Here is a 14,422-nt window from a genome sequence, read left to right as displayed (position 1 = left end):
GCACAGGCTAGAGAGCAGGGGTGTGATCACAGCTTACTGCAGCCTCAAGCTCCCGGGCGCAAGTGATCCTCCCATCTCAGTCTCCCAAGTAGCTGGAACTACACCCATCACACACATTTTAAAATGTTTTATTAAGACAGGGTCTCATTACATTGCCTAGGCTGGTCTTGAACTCCTTGGCTTAAGGAATCCTCTTGCCTCAACCTCCCAAAGTGCTGGGATTAAAAGCCTGAGCCACTGAACCTCTCCCTCTCTCCCTCTCTCCTCCCTTATCTCTCTCTCCCTCTCTCCTACCTCTCACCTCCCTCCCTCTCTCCTCCCTCCCTCTCTCCTCCCTCCCTCTCTCCATCTCTCTTCCCTCTCTCCCTCTCTCATCCCTCTCTCTCTCCTCCCTCTCTCCACGTTCTCTCCTCCCTCTCCGCCCTCTCTCCCTCTCCTCCCTCTCTCCATCTTTCCCTCTCTCTCTCTCGTTTCTCTCTCCTGCTCTCATCCCTCTCTCTCTCCTCCCTCTCTCCACGTTCTCTCCTCCCTCTCCGCCCTCTCTCCCTCTCCTCCCTCTCTCCATCTTTCCCTCTCTCTCTCGTTTCTCTCTCCTGCTCTTATCCCTCTCTCCCTCTTTCTCTCCTTCCTCCCTCTCTCCACCCTCTCTCCTCCCTCTCTCCCTCTCTCCTTCCTCCCTCTCTCCCTCTCCGTTTCTTCCTCTTTCCCTCTCTCCTTCTCTCTCCCCTCCCTCTCTCCCTCTCTCTCTCCTGCATCTATCCCTCTTTCCCTCCCTCCTCCCTCTCTCCCTCCCTCTCTCATCCCTCTCTCCCTCTCTCACCCTTCTCTCCCTCTTTCTCTCTCTCCTCCCTCTCTCCACCCTCCCCCTCCCTCTCCTCCCTCTCTCCCCCTCTGTCTCCTCCCTCTCTCCCTCTTTCCCTCTCTCCTCCCTCTCTCCCTCTTTCCCTCTCTCCTCCCTCTCTCCCTCTTTCCCTCTCTCCTCCCTCTCTCCCTCTTTCCCTCTCTCCTCCCTCTCCTCTCCATCTCCTCCCTCTCTGCTCTCTCTCTTTCATTCTCAGGTTGCACACACTTACACTCCAAAGACTTACCTTTTAAGCACACTTCACCAGTAAACAAGGAAGCTGGCATTAACTCAAGCCAACACATTCCCTGCTTTCTGGACATTATAACATCTTGAGCCACAGTCCCTTCTGCATCTGAGTAAGTTTCCAGTATTTACCCACATTTCTGGCTGAGTTAACTCTCTCCTGCTGGGCAAGAAGATGAAAGTGAGATGAGATGGGGAGAGGAAATGTATAGAATGTGGATTTTAAACCAAGTATCTTCACCTATCCAAATAGGAACAGGACAGATATTTAGCCTTCCCTGAGCAGACAGGATGAAATAGGTAGTGAAGATCCTCTTTTTATTTGGACATAACGTTTGAAGTAGTTTCAGAGTGAAGAATTCAAGATTGTTTCCCTACTGCTGTTCGAAGTCTGTTTGCTACTTAATTACATTCACGAATGCTCATTCATAAATCGTTTGAAGAGATTAACTGGAATGATGCCCAAGGCAGCATATGCCTTTTCCAGGCAAGAATAAGGATACACTCAAGTATGTGAATATGGACAATAGGCAAGCCAGCATAATGACACACTTGTTTCATGAGTCATTTTAATTGAATAATACATGATCAAATACTGAGTAAGGCCTTACTCCATGACAAATAATAGGAATTTGTATGAGATCAAAGAAGATCATGTTTTCATAGATAATTTGATATATTTGTGGTCCATTTGTGGGGAAAAGAGGATATTCTGTTCTTAATCATTTCATTCTGGATTATAATAAATCTGCATTCATATAAACTTGACTAATTTGGACTTTATGGGAATTCCATTAGAGCTGAATTTATCATTGTTCTCTGAAAAGAAAATCTTGCTAAGAAAGTTACTTGTGTAAACAAGAATGCACTGCACATGTATCCCAGAACTTAAAGTAAAAATTTTAAAAATCCCAGAAAAAAAGAATGCAGAAGAAATCATTAGGAATTTGCAAAGAATATTTTCTGACTTTTAAACGGCATCCTTGATATCATCAAAATGTATAGTTGCAATAGAAACAAAAGCCTGCGAGTTCTAGTTATATCACCTGATACTCATCATTGCCACTCTTTCCTCTTCTTCTCACTTAGCAATATATCATGAACATTTTCACATGTCAATATATATTATTTTACAACAAGATTTTTAATAGCTGCATGATATTACATCTCATGTTCTACCATCATTTATTTAACCCATTGTTGGATGCTCAACCTGGTTATGACTTTTTTGTAATGGTAATGGCACCGTGAACATCCTTATCAGTATTTATTTGTGTGTACCTCTTTGATTGTGTTCTTAGGGTAAAGTCTTAAAAATAAGATTGTTTGATCATAGGATATGTTTAATTAAGGCTTTTAAGGTATTCCCAAATTAAAGGGCTGGAAGTCAGAGGGCAAGGGATTCCACTGATAGAGTCCATAGATTAACCTCCTGTGACAGAGCAAGGCAGAGAAGGACAAAGAATGCATCTCGAGAGGCTATCACAAGTCATTCAGCATCCTCCTTCCCCAAACTAGAGCCTCCTTGCTGCATTTTTTCTGTAAAGCTTATTTCCTATTCATGTATCCTATAATATATTTATTTATTATAATAATTATTATCTTTTGAGACGGAGTCTCTCTGTCACCCAGGCTGGAGTGCAGTGGCACCATCTCGCCTCACTGCAACCTCCACCTCCAGGGTTCAAGCAATTCTCCTGCCTCAGCCTCTGGAGTAGCTGGGATTACGGGTGTGCACCACCACACCTGGCTAATATTTTTTGTATTTTTAGTACAGATGGGGTTTCACCATGTTGACCAGGCCATTCTCAAATTCCTGACCTCAGGTGATCCACCCACCTTGGACTTCCAAAGTGCTGGGATTACAGGCATGAGCCACTGCACCTGGCCAATTTATTATTTATTTTAATTATTATCTGTTTGCCTTCACTAAAATGTTAGGTCTACCAGGTCAGGAATTGGCTTTTTAATTCATTGCTGAATATCCAGTGCCTAAGCAAATGCCATGTACATCATAAACAATAATTCTGTTTTTAATGAATAAGTAAAACAAAGGGATTGGTAGTCCTGCTAGATTATGTACCAGTCAGATCACCTTTGAAGTATTCCGGTCAGGCCAGGCCCTACCTGGAGAGGAATATTGACACACTGACAAGTGGTCTTTAAGTGTGTCCTGGGCAGAATGATTGAAGAAACTCTAATTGTTTGGTTTGGAAAAGAGAAGGGAGTTAGGGATAGGAAAGCTTGTCTATCTTAAAATATTAAACTCTCTTAAAACATTAAAAAGCCTTTCATATGAAAAATATTTGGGCTTATAACCTGTGCCAAAGGATGGAAATTGTTGACTTTTGCTCAGCCTAAGAAAGAGCTTGTTCGCATTTAGAGGTGCATAAGAATTGAATAGGCTTCCTCTCTCTCTCTATATATATATATACACACACATACATATGTATGTATATATGTATATGTGTGTGTGTGTGTGTATATATATATATATATATTCCTCCATTTCTCTTCCTTGATATGTATGAAAGAATTGGCTTTTTAATTCACTGCTGGATATCCAGTGCCTAAACAAATGCCATGTACATCATATGCAATAATTCTATTTTTAATGAATAAGTAAAAAAAGGGATTGGTAATCCTACTAGATTGTGTACCAGTCAGATTACCTTTGAAGTATTTTGGTCAGGCCAGGTCCTACTTAGAGAGGAATATATCCTTGATAAATATGAACAGTATACATATAGAGGAATATATATATATATATTCCCTTGACCATTTTAAGGAGAAAACACTTATTGGGATGTAGAGGTGATGCAAGTGTCTGATGGGTAAAAAGATTCTGAAGGTTTCTTTCAATCTGGAGGTCTTATGATTCAGTAAATATATTAACATGGTTTTTATGGTTTTTATTTTGATAATTTTCCTACTGGTTCGTCACCAGAGAAGGGGCCAACATAGGGGCAAAGAAGAATATCGTGATCTAATATAAAATAATACATATTTTGAGGGTAGCCAAAAGTTTTGCTTACCAGAAATGGTATCTTCCATTCATTTCCTAGAAAGCTAGAAAATTTACCATTCAAAATTAATTGCTTTAGGTTGAAATTGACAGTAAACCTTCTATTTATTCAGGGCAATGCTCAATAGAAAAAAATATAAATATAGGGTAACATCAAGTAAGAAAACAATCTAATTTTAGAAAAAAAAACTTAGAGAAACTATCCTAAATCAATATAGCTTAATATTATTGAGTTCATGGAACATAAATAAAATAAATGTTAAGGAATATATTAATAACCTGGTATGATCAGTAAGCTCCTTCCTTTCTCCCATCTTTTATCTTACTGTTTCTTCTTTCTCTTTCTATCGCTTCTCTCCTCTTTCTTTTCCATTCTTCAGTAAGTACCCATTTATCACTGGCTACTATAAGCTCTGGGAATACAATGATTAACAAATAGAGACATGGTTCCTTCGTACTTGGACCTAGCAGGAGCCAGTTAACAAAAGGAAGAAAAAAAGACTTTCAAGACCAAGAAAGGAAGGGGGAGTAGAAAAGCAATGAACAGAAGAAAAATGGGCAACATCATTTGCTTATTTTTTTTCTACCTTCATCCCACTCCATTCCTTGTATAGTTTTTCTTGCTGGGTGCCATCTTCTTTCAACTTCTGATAAAACCCACTGCAAGGCAATAATCATCCAAGTGTTCTTCTGATTGGATAGCAAGTTCATTTATTTAATTATTTTCAATAAATTATTTTTAAATATGATCTTTTTCCCCAGGAAAAGAGGAAGACAGTAACTTGACAGTGGAGAAACCTGGAAGCCATTGCCTTAACTGAGTCATGAAGGTTAGTGTTATCAGTGATGTCCTCAGGGTATCATGTCATCTGCCAGATTTCTATTCTTTCCCTGGGCAGTTAATGATGAGCTAACTATCTTAGAAGTCAAAGGAAATTTTTGTTTATGAAGAGACTTTGAGAAGTCTTGGGGCTCTCTTGAGTGCTACTCGCTTTCCCCTGAAATCCATTCCTATCCCATCCCTGCCCTCTGCTGGGTCTGCTCTCCGTCACTTCGACCTTATTTAGGGTTTGGCTTACTGGTTGGGGCCACTTCCATCACCACCATGTTTAACACAAGTTGCTTGATTGCTTTCATTTAAATTATGGAGTATTTCAAACTGCACAAAAATGCCAAAAATAGTATGACAATGTAAAACATACTCCATCCCTGATTTAAAACGCTGTAACATTTTGCCATATTTGCTTTGCCCCCTTACCCTCAACTTTTAAAAAAGATGTAGAAGTCCCACATCTACATCCCATTTCTCACCTGTCTCTTTGAGGACTACAGGCTATATACCTGGAGTTGAAATTGACTATACCCATCTTCAACTTTTCTAGATATTGCTGAATTGTTCTTTAAAGTTAGTTTATATTAATTGGGGTTCTCCAGAAAAACAGAATCAAGAGGATAGAGATATAGAGACATGGGTATGGATATGTATATAGATGTAAATACAGATATAGATATAGATTTATTTTATAGAATTGGCTAACATGATTGTGGGCATGGTGGGGTGGGCCAGCAGGCTGGAGATTCAGGTAAGAGTTGTTGTTGTAGTCTTGAGTTTGAAACCTGCAGGGCGGTCCAGCAAATGGGAAACTCAGGCAGAGCTTTGATGTTGGAGTCTTGAGGCAAAATTATTCTTTATTGAGTCTTTTCTCCTAAGCCCTTCAACTGATTGGAAGAGGCCCACCCACATTATGGAGGGTAATTGACTTTACTCAATATCTATTGATTTAAATGTTAATCACATCTAAAAAAATACATTTGCAATAACATTTAGACTCATATTTGACCAAACAACTGGGCACCTCAGTCTAACGAAGCCGACACATAAAATTACCTATAATGGCCGGCACAATGGCTCATGCCCGTAATCCCAGCATTTTGGGAGGCTGAGGCGAGTGGATCTCTTGAGGTCAGGAGTTTGAGACCAGCCTTGCTGACATGGCAAAAACTTATCTCTACCAAAATTCCAAAAATTAGCCAGGTGTAGTGGTGGGCACCTATAATCCCAGCTTCTCGGGAGGTTGAGGCAGGAGAATCACTTGAACCTGGGAGGCGGGGGTTGCAGTGAACCGATATCATGCCACTGCACTCCAGCCTGGGTGACAGAGCGAGACTCCATCTCAAAAAAAAAATTAACTGTCATAGGGTTGTACCAGTTTATACTCCCACCAGCACCTTTGAGAGTTCTTGTTGTTTGATACCCTTACCAGTCCTTGGTACTTACAAATATTTTAATTTTGCCAATCTGCTTAGTGTGAATTGGTATCTTGTTTTAATTTGGATTTTTTTATTTTCCTGACTACTAGAAAATTGAGTATTGTTGTGTTTGTTTATCGGTCTGAGTTTTCTCTTCAGTTGATTGCCTATTCAAATATTGCACATTTTTATATTGGGTTCTTTGAATTTTTCTCATTGACCTATAAGACTTTATAATTCTGGATAAAAATACCTTGTAGATTATTATAACTTTCTTTTCCTAGACTAATGGTTCTCAACATTAGCTGTACATTGGACTCACTTGGGGAGCTTTTAAAACTCTAAGTACCTTGGCTGTACCTTCAACCAATTAAAACCAGAATTTGGAGAGGTGTAACCTAGGATCAGTACTTTTCAAAGCTCCTCAGGTGCTACCTGTGTGCTTCTGAGAAACACTGTCCCAGACTAAGGCAGTAGGGTCTCTGCCATACAGAAAGTTTTAATTTTAATGTTTCTGATGCCTTAATTTTCTTTTATAGTTTCTACTTTTTGTTTTCTTTAAATTTTTCTATACCTGATGTCATTAAAATATTTTACTATATATTCTTCTCCCTATCTCTTTTGTGTATTAAAATTCTTACAGTGTTGTGACAAGGATTTTTCTACACAGATGACTAAAAACTCTTGTTTTGACAGATTGACAACCTCCTTTTTTTTTTTCAATTTGTCATTACAGAACTAAGAAAAGGTAATTTTAGTAAAAGTTGTGCAAAATACTTATTTTTATGATGTGGCTATAAGTGAGAAGGAACCGTTGATTTTAATCATTGCATTCCAATTTTAGAGCTTCATTTTCATTTGTATTAATATCCAAACTTTTGAAGGGTGGTGGTTGGATGATATGCTCTAATTCAGCTTCAGTAAGAGTTATTAATCATATGTGTGGTTCCAGTGGAAGTATTTTAATTACCATTGACTAAACTGAGGAAGAAAAGCTACTGACAAAAACAGAAAGTTAAACTACTTCAGTGAAGTGACTAATTATTGCTGGATCTAACTGTGGACACAAGTAGGATTATTATAAAGTAGGGAGATGGTGGATCTGAAGAAGCCTAGGATGAGGTAGCACTAGATAGATCTTATTTGTGGAGCATTGTTGAGTGTGCACTTGCATCTTTCTTTGTGACTAAAACCAGAAAAAGTAAATACATCTGTCATGGTTAATATCGAGTGTCAACTTGATTGGATTGAAGGATGCAAAGTATTGTTCCTGGGTGTGTCTGTGAGGGTGTTGCCAAAGGAGATTAACTTTTGAGTTATTGGACTGGGAAAGGCAGACCCACCCTCAATCTGGGTGGGCTCCATCTATCAGCAGCCAGTGCAGCCAGAGAAACATGGAAAGACTAGATCTAGCTTAGTCCTCCAGCCTGCATCTTTCTCCCATGCTGGATGCTTCCTGCCCTCAAACATTGTCTTCAGCTTTGGGACTCGGACTGGCTCCCTTGCTCCTCAGCTTGCAGACGGCCTATTGTGGGACCTCACCTTGTGATTGTGTGAGTTCATACTCCTTAATAAACTCCCCTTTAAATATACATCTATCCTATTAGTTCTGTCCTTTTAGAGAACCCTGACTAATACAATGTCTTTCCTGCCCTCTTCAGTGTTATTAGGAGCACATTGCTTCTTACTGTTTTGTTCTTCTTTCCTTTCCGTTGCAACCCATGTGAGTTTTAAGTTTTCTTATTTTCTGTGAAACCAAATTTGTTTGTCCACATTTCTTTGCTGCTGCTTCTACTTGTCAAGAGTTTTGGTTGTATATAACAGAAACCTAAGTCAAACTAGCTTCAGCCAAAGAAAAAAGACCCTAATTATAGTTTTTGTTTTCGTTTATGTATGCATTCAGGGAAGGAAACTATTGTTTAGGATCATTGACTAGTGCCTGAAAGAAATTTGGAGCCAGTCAAGGAAAACAAAATGTGATTTACAAGAAAAAAGTAAAGTTGTTTGCTTTATGAATGGCATTTTACCAGGTACAGAGTACATTTTGGTTTCCCTAGCAGTACTGAAATACTTTCATTACACAAGGACTCTCAATGGTTTAAAGCTCACAATCTCAGCACTATTGATTTTTTTATTGTGGTAAAAATATACATAATATAAACTTACCATTTTAATCATTTTAAGTATACAGTTCAGTAACATTAAGTAGTGACATTATTGTGCAACCATCACCACCATCTGCCTCCAGAACTTTTTAACTATTGACATTTTGGACTGAATAATTCTTCTTGTTGGAGTGGTGGTAGGGTCTGTCCTGTACACTGTAGGGTGTTTAGCAGCATCCTTGGCCTCTACTCCTTAGATGCCAATAGCATCTCCACCTTCTCCCACCCCCACCCCATTCTGAAAATCAAAATTGTCTCTGGACATTGCCAAATGTCCCCTGGGAGGCGAAGTCATCCATAGTTGAGAACCATTGATTTCAAGGGGAAGAATTTCTATTGTAAGTTGTGCCATTTTAACTTTGAAGAAATAACTTGGGAAAAATGCATTATGGGCATTCATTAATATCAGACACAGAACTATTTGTAACTTAACTATGTACCAGATCAATTGTGCTTTCAGTAGTAAACAAATAGAGCATTTAATTGCCAGAACAGTGATAACATAATTACTTTGATTGGCATTGCTGCAGAAGAGCTAAGACTAATCAGAAATAGTCTAGATTGGAAATGACAGCTTTACATGCATGACTGAATGTGTATGGCTAAAAAATTGCTGAAGTATAAGGTTAAGAAGTTTATTTTAGTGTTTATCATAATTACTGCATGTTTTATAGAGTGACATCAACTGACTTGCAGAAAAATAGCAATTCTGTGTTACTCTCATATAGAAAGAGTATCTTCTGTTAAGAATTATTATTTTCTTTCATCTTGTTGTACCAGTATATGCTGTAGTTACAGTGAACAAGACAATATAGGCAAATATTTGAGAGAGATATTAATTGCATGCAAGGTAACATGAGATTTCCCAAAGCCAGATATGATTCTGCATCCAATTCTATCCAATGCCCAAAATGAATCCTGAGTAGTACTTTAGCTTTCAAGGCACTAGAGAACATTTTTTCATGCATTATAGAATAATGTGATCCATTATTATCTTAAGAAATGAGGCACTTAATGTTATTCATAACGTTATTCACCATGTTCCAAATAGCTGATATTTGTCCTTAGATGTGACAACCAATTAAGATAGAAAAAGTCAGGTTTATTCCATGCAAAATTACTTCCATTATTTATTTCTAGCAATTATAAGGATATATTAGGTATGGCTGCTGCAATACAGAAGACAAAAATTTTTAAATATTAAACTTGGTTCCATTGATATTTGCTTAAGTCCCTTGACCTATCCAGGCCTTAGTTTTGCATTAGTCAAATTCAGGGATTGAGAGATAATCTTAGGGATCTTTCCAACTTTAAGATAGTATTATTTCCTTCCTTCCTTCCTTCCTTCCTTCCTCTCTTCCTCTCTTTCTCTTTTTGACAGAGTCTTACTCTGTCACCCAGGCTGGAGTGCAGTGGTGTGATCTCGGCTCACTGCAACCTCCGCCTCCTGGGTTCCAGTGATTCTCGTGCCTCAGCCTCTCTAGTAGCTGGATAACAGGCACCCACCACCATGCCTGGCTAATTTTTGTATTTTTAGTAGAGACGGGGTTTCACCATGTTGACTAGGTTGGTCTCGAACTCCTGACCTCAAGTGATCCACCCATCTTGGCCTCCCAAAGTGCTGGGATTACAGGCGTGAGCCACTGCGCCTGGCCAAGATGGTATTATTTTCTTATAGTTTAAATTAATAACTAGAAAGAATGAAGATTAAAATAAAGAATATCCTTTGATTCGTGACTATGCTTTCAATTATACAAATAGTTTATATAAATAGTCAAAATAAAGGGCAGGCTAGCTTTTCAGTTTAAGTAACAATGAAGTCTTTTTGTAGGTAAAGCTTTCAGCAGTTTCCCACATATGTTGAGGATGTGAGATGGTGCAATATAATTATTTTAAAACCATACACTGTAAAATGAAGTTTTGCAAGCATGCTAATACTTATACCTTGATTTCAAAGTAGAGTAGAGCAAGTAGAAGTGTGATAGATTAAGAAGATGAACAAAAACTGGTTCAGCTTTCTGCCTGATGACCTGATTATAGAAAGCAGGCTAGATTATTATGGATGGTACAGAAGATAAAATATGCTGGTATAAAATATTTTACTTATTATTCATTTATCCATAATTATTTATATTTAATAAAAGTTTTCATCTCCCTATAGGTACATATTCTGTTCTGGAGAAAGTCTAGACTGCTCTTGGATATACAGAAAAGTAGTATTCATCATGATGATTGCCATTTATTGAGCACTTCTGTGCCAATGCTTTACATTCATTATCTCATTTAATCCTTACAGCCACTCCGTAAAACAGGTATTATTAGCTAGAATTCCTAAGTAACTTGCTCAAGGTTTCACAAAGAATAAGTCACAGAGCCAGGATCTGTCTGCTTCCAAACTTTATACCTTAGCTCTTCTAACCCAAACTGTAAGAACTTCAGGAAGAAACAAACAACAAAACAAAACAAACACCTCAATTCTTAATGCTACATATAGTTCATAGCCTCAGTAAGACAGTGAAATTCCTAAGTTGCAGCCTGAGTGGGAATTATTTTGATATCTGTGACTGTCAACTTAATTACCCATACACATGACCTGGATAGTATCAGATTCATCTGTTGATCTCTGAATTAAGTTTTGTTGAGTTGTCAAAATTAAGATCATTCTGATGGTAGAAAGTCTGCTAGGCTTTATTTCATTCCCTGTCTGTAAGGAGAGGGCCTGCAGAGACTCCTGGAAGTTTACATTAGAGGAAGACTTTCTTAGCCTCTTACAAACCTCACCCCCTCTTTTGAATTGTAGTCCTTCAGAGGCATGCTTAAAGAATAGACATTTTCCCACAGTCCCCTGCTGATTCTGAATGAACAGATTCTCAACCCCCCGCTGACTGGTGAATATATTGCGTATCCCCATCTTTACCCTTTACTGACAGCCTTCATAAAAAACTAGCTTAGAAGACAAATGGCACTACAGAACCTCTGACAACTCATTAAGGAAGCATACAGTAGGTTTCTGCCAAAGATTGCTACTATTTTAATGTGACCTAACAGCAGTTTTGTCATGATGGAAGAACGAAAGGATGCTGCCAAGAATGACTGCCTTTGGTCAAATGCAGCATAATGTCCCTTTGCACTGTTTTTAAAGAGAGAAGTAGTGAAGAAGTCAACGAACGTATAGATTATCTATGGCATGTGGCTTTCACACATGCTGCTTCCTCTGCATGGAATACCTTTCTCTCCCTTCCCCACCTGCCCTTCGAGAGCTGGCCCAAATCCTACCTTCAATACGAACTCTTCCCTGTCACCCATGGCATAACTTCTTCCTCTGAGTTCTGACAACACTTGTTTCTACCTGTTGTAACCATTCACATGTTGCTGTATAGTTTGTAGAATTATTTGTCTTGTCTTGACTCAACTAGAAGCTCCTTGAACACAGGAACTATACCTTATTCACCACTGCATTTCTTTTCTTTTCTTTTCTTTTTTTTTTTTTTTTGAGACAGAGTCTCACTCTGTCGCCCAGGCTGGAGTGCAGTGGTGTGATCTCGGCTCACTGCAACCTCCACCTCCCGGGTTCAAGCAATTCTCTGCCTCAGCCTCCCGAGTAGCTGGGATTACAGATGCCCGCCACTACACCTGGTTAATTTTTGTATTTTTAATAGAGACGGGTTTCACCATCTTGGCCAGGCTGGCCTTGAATTCCTGACCTTGTGATCCACCTGCCTCGGCCTCCCAAAGTGCTGGGATTACAGGCGTGAGCCACCGCGCCCAGCAGGTGGCATGAGCTTTTAGAAGGTCTGCAAATCTGCAAAAATTGCATGTAACAATTTTATATGTTTTTATATGTTTAAAAAAAAATTTTTTTTGAGACAGGGTCTCACTCTGTCACCCAGGCTGGGGTGCAATGGTGTGATCTCGGCTCACTGCAACCTCCGCCTCCCGGGTTCAAGCGATTCTCCTGCCTCAGCCTCCTGAGTAGCTGGCATTATAGGCAAGTGCCATTATGCCTGGCTAATTTTTGTATTTTTAATGGAGACGAGGTTTCACCATGTTGGTCAGGCTGGTCTCGAACTCCTGACTTCGTGATCCGCCTGCCTCGGCCTCCCAAAGTGCTGGGATTACAGGGATAAGCCACCACACCCAGCCCACCATTGCATTTTTTTGTACCCAGAAGAGCACCTAGCACAGAGTAGGTCCTGGGTTACTGATTGTTAAATGACTTCCCTATTGTCGTATGAGCTTATTCTTGTTGGAGGCCAGATCTACTTAGAGAGAATGGTGATTATGATCATGAAATGACTGACAAGTCCTGCCTCTGCCAGTGACTTGATATGTAGCCTTTCAAGTTTCCCCATTCTGTAAAAGGGGAATTGCAATGATACCTACCTCATGGAAGAAAATTTCTGCAAACGATTTCAGGGTTTTTTTTTTCATAATTATAGATATATTCAGGTTTCCTGCTGTTTATTCTTGATCCAGTTATGGTAATTTATATTTCCCTCAAAATCATTCATATCTTGTTGTAATTTATTTTTTAAAGTAATAAGTATTCTACTTGTTGATTTCATCTGTACATCTGGTTATAGCCCATTCCTAATTTGTATATATGTGTATTTTCCTGCCTTTCTCTTTTCTTCTTTCTAAAGAGAAATATGTCAAAATATTAATAATAGTTTTCTGTGGGTGATAAGATTATACATTACTTTTACTTTTATGTTTGTCTGTATTTTCCAAATATTCAGAAATCAGTCTATATTATTTATGTGTTCATGAAATGATACTTCATGCTTAATTTTCAAATAAGGAAACTGAAGCCAGGAGCATTTCATAGGTGGATCATGGCCTTAAATTAGGACCAGAAAACCTGCCCTGGCCCAGCCACTGTTTAGCCAATAGGGTGAGAGTCAACCACCATGACTCTTCCAGTTCTCAGTGATCTGCAGAAACTGAGCCATTAAACCACTTCACTGTCTCTTGTTCTCATCTTACATAAAGGGCTGTTAGCGTATGGTAAACTGTCACTGTGAACTGATCGTTGGGGTTTAATCCACCTTACATGGTAAGTTTTATTTTTTGGCATCTCAGCATATAGTTGGTAATAAAAGACAATTATTACAGTGATAAAAGATAACAGTTAATATGTGATGATAACACATATGGCAATAAGTGAAAACATCTGAATGTGTAATTGGAAGGTAGATGCTATATATTTGATATTTTAAAATTTCCTGTGATTCTGTAGTAGGATTGTTAAAGGAAAACTATTTTTTATTTTTATCTTACTTTACTTTTTTTTTTTTGAGACAGAGTTTGTCTCTGTTGCCCAGGCTGGAGTGCAGTGGTACAGTCTCGGCTCACTGCAACCTCCAACACCTGGGCTCAAGCGATACTCCCACCTCAGCCTCGTGAGTAGCTGAGACTACAGACATACACCACCACGGCCAGCTAATTTTTGTATTTTTTTTAGAGATGAGTCTCACTATGTTGTCCAGGCTGGTCTCAAACTCCTGAGTTCAAGTGATCCACCCATCTCAGCCTCCCAAAGTGCTGGGATTATAGCCACGAACCACTGCGCCCAGCACAAAAGTTTTTTTTAACATTGTTAGGAAAAGGCTGCTTGTGGTTCCTAACTCATAGCAAATTAGAAAGGAAGACATGCAGTGCAATTTGATTCAACAAATCTTTCTGGATTGCCTACTTTAAATCTTTTACTAGACCATATATAGAAATGCTTTATCTTGTAAAAATATAAGCTACTTTCAAAGAGATTTTCTTTAGTAAGATTTTAACCATTAGATAAGGCATCTTATTTATCTTCAAACTCTTAAGTGACTTGCCTGGTGATCACCACATGAACACAATAATAATTGTGTCTTTTCCTATGAGGATATAAGCTTT

The 14,422-nt window shown here is 38.8% G+C and overlaps 1 long non-coding RNA gene across 2 annotated transcripts in view; it reads left to right on the top strand.

Annotated features, from left to right (window-relative positions):
- Positions 1-14,422, top strand: part of LOC117975177 (uncharacterized) — a 67,474-nt gene that overhangs the window by 21,936 nt on the left and 31,116 nt on the right. For both annotated transcript variants that reach the window (XR_008620465.2, XR_004665386.3), the window contains exon 2: positions 4,875-4,942. This is a non-coding gene — a long non-coding RNA (uncharacterized LOC117975177). The remainder of the gene's footprint in view (positions 1-4,874; positions 4,943-14,422) is intronic.

The sequence above is a fragment of the Pan paniscus genome, chromosome 10 (genome assembly GCF_029289425.2).
Source record: "Pan paniscus chromosome 10, NHGRI_mPanPan1-v2.0_pri, whole genome shotgun sequence".
Classification (NCBI taxonomy): domain Eukaryota; kingdom Metazoa; phylum Chordata; class Mammalia; order Primates; family Hominidae; genus Pan; species Pan paniscus.
The sequence above is the reverse complement of the archived record's forward strand: the minus strand, read 5'-3'. Positions and strand labels throughout refer to the sequence as shown.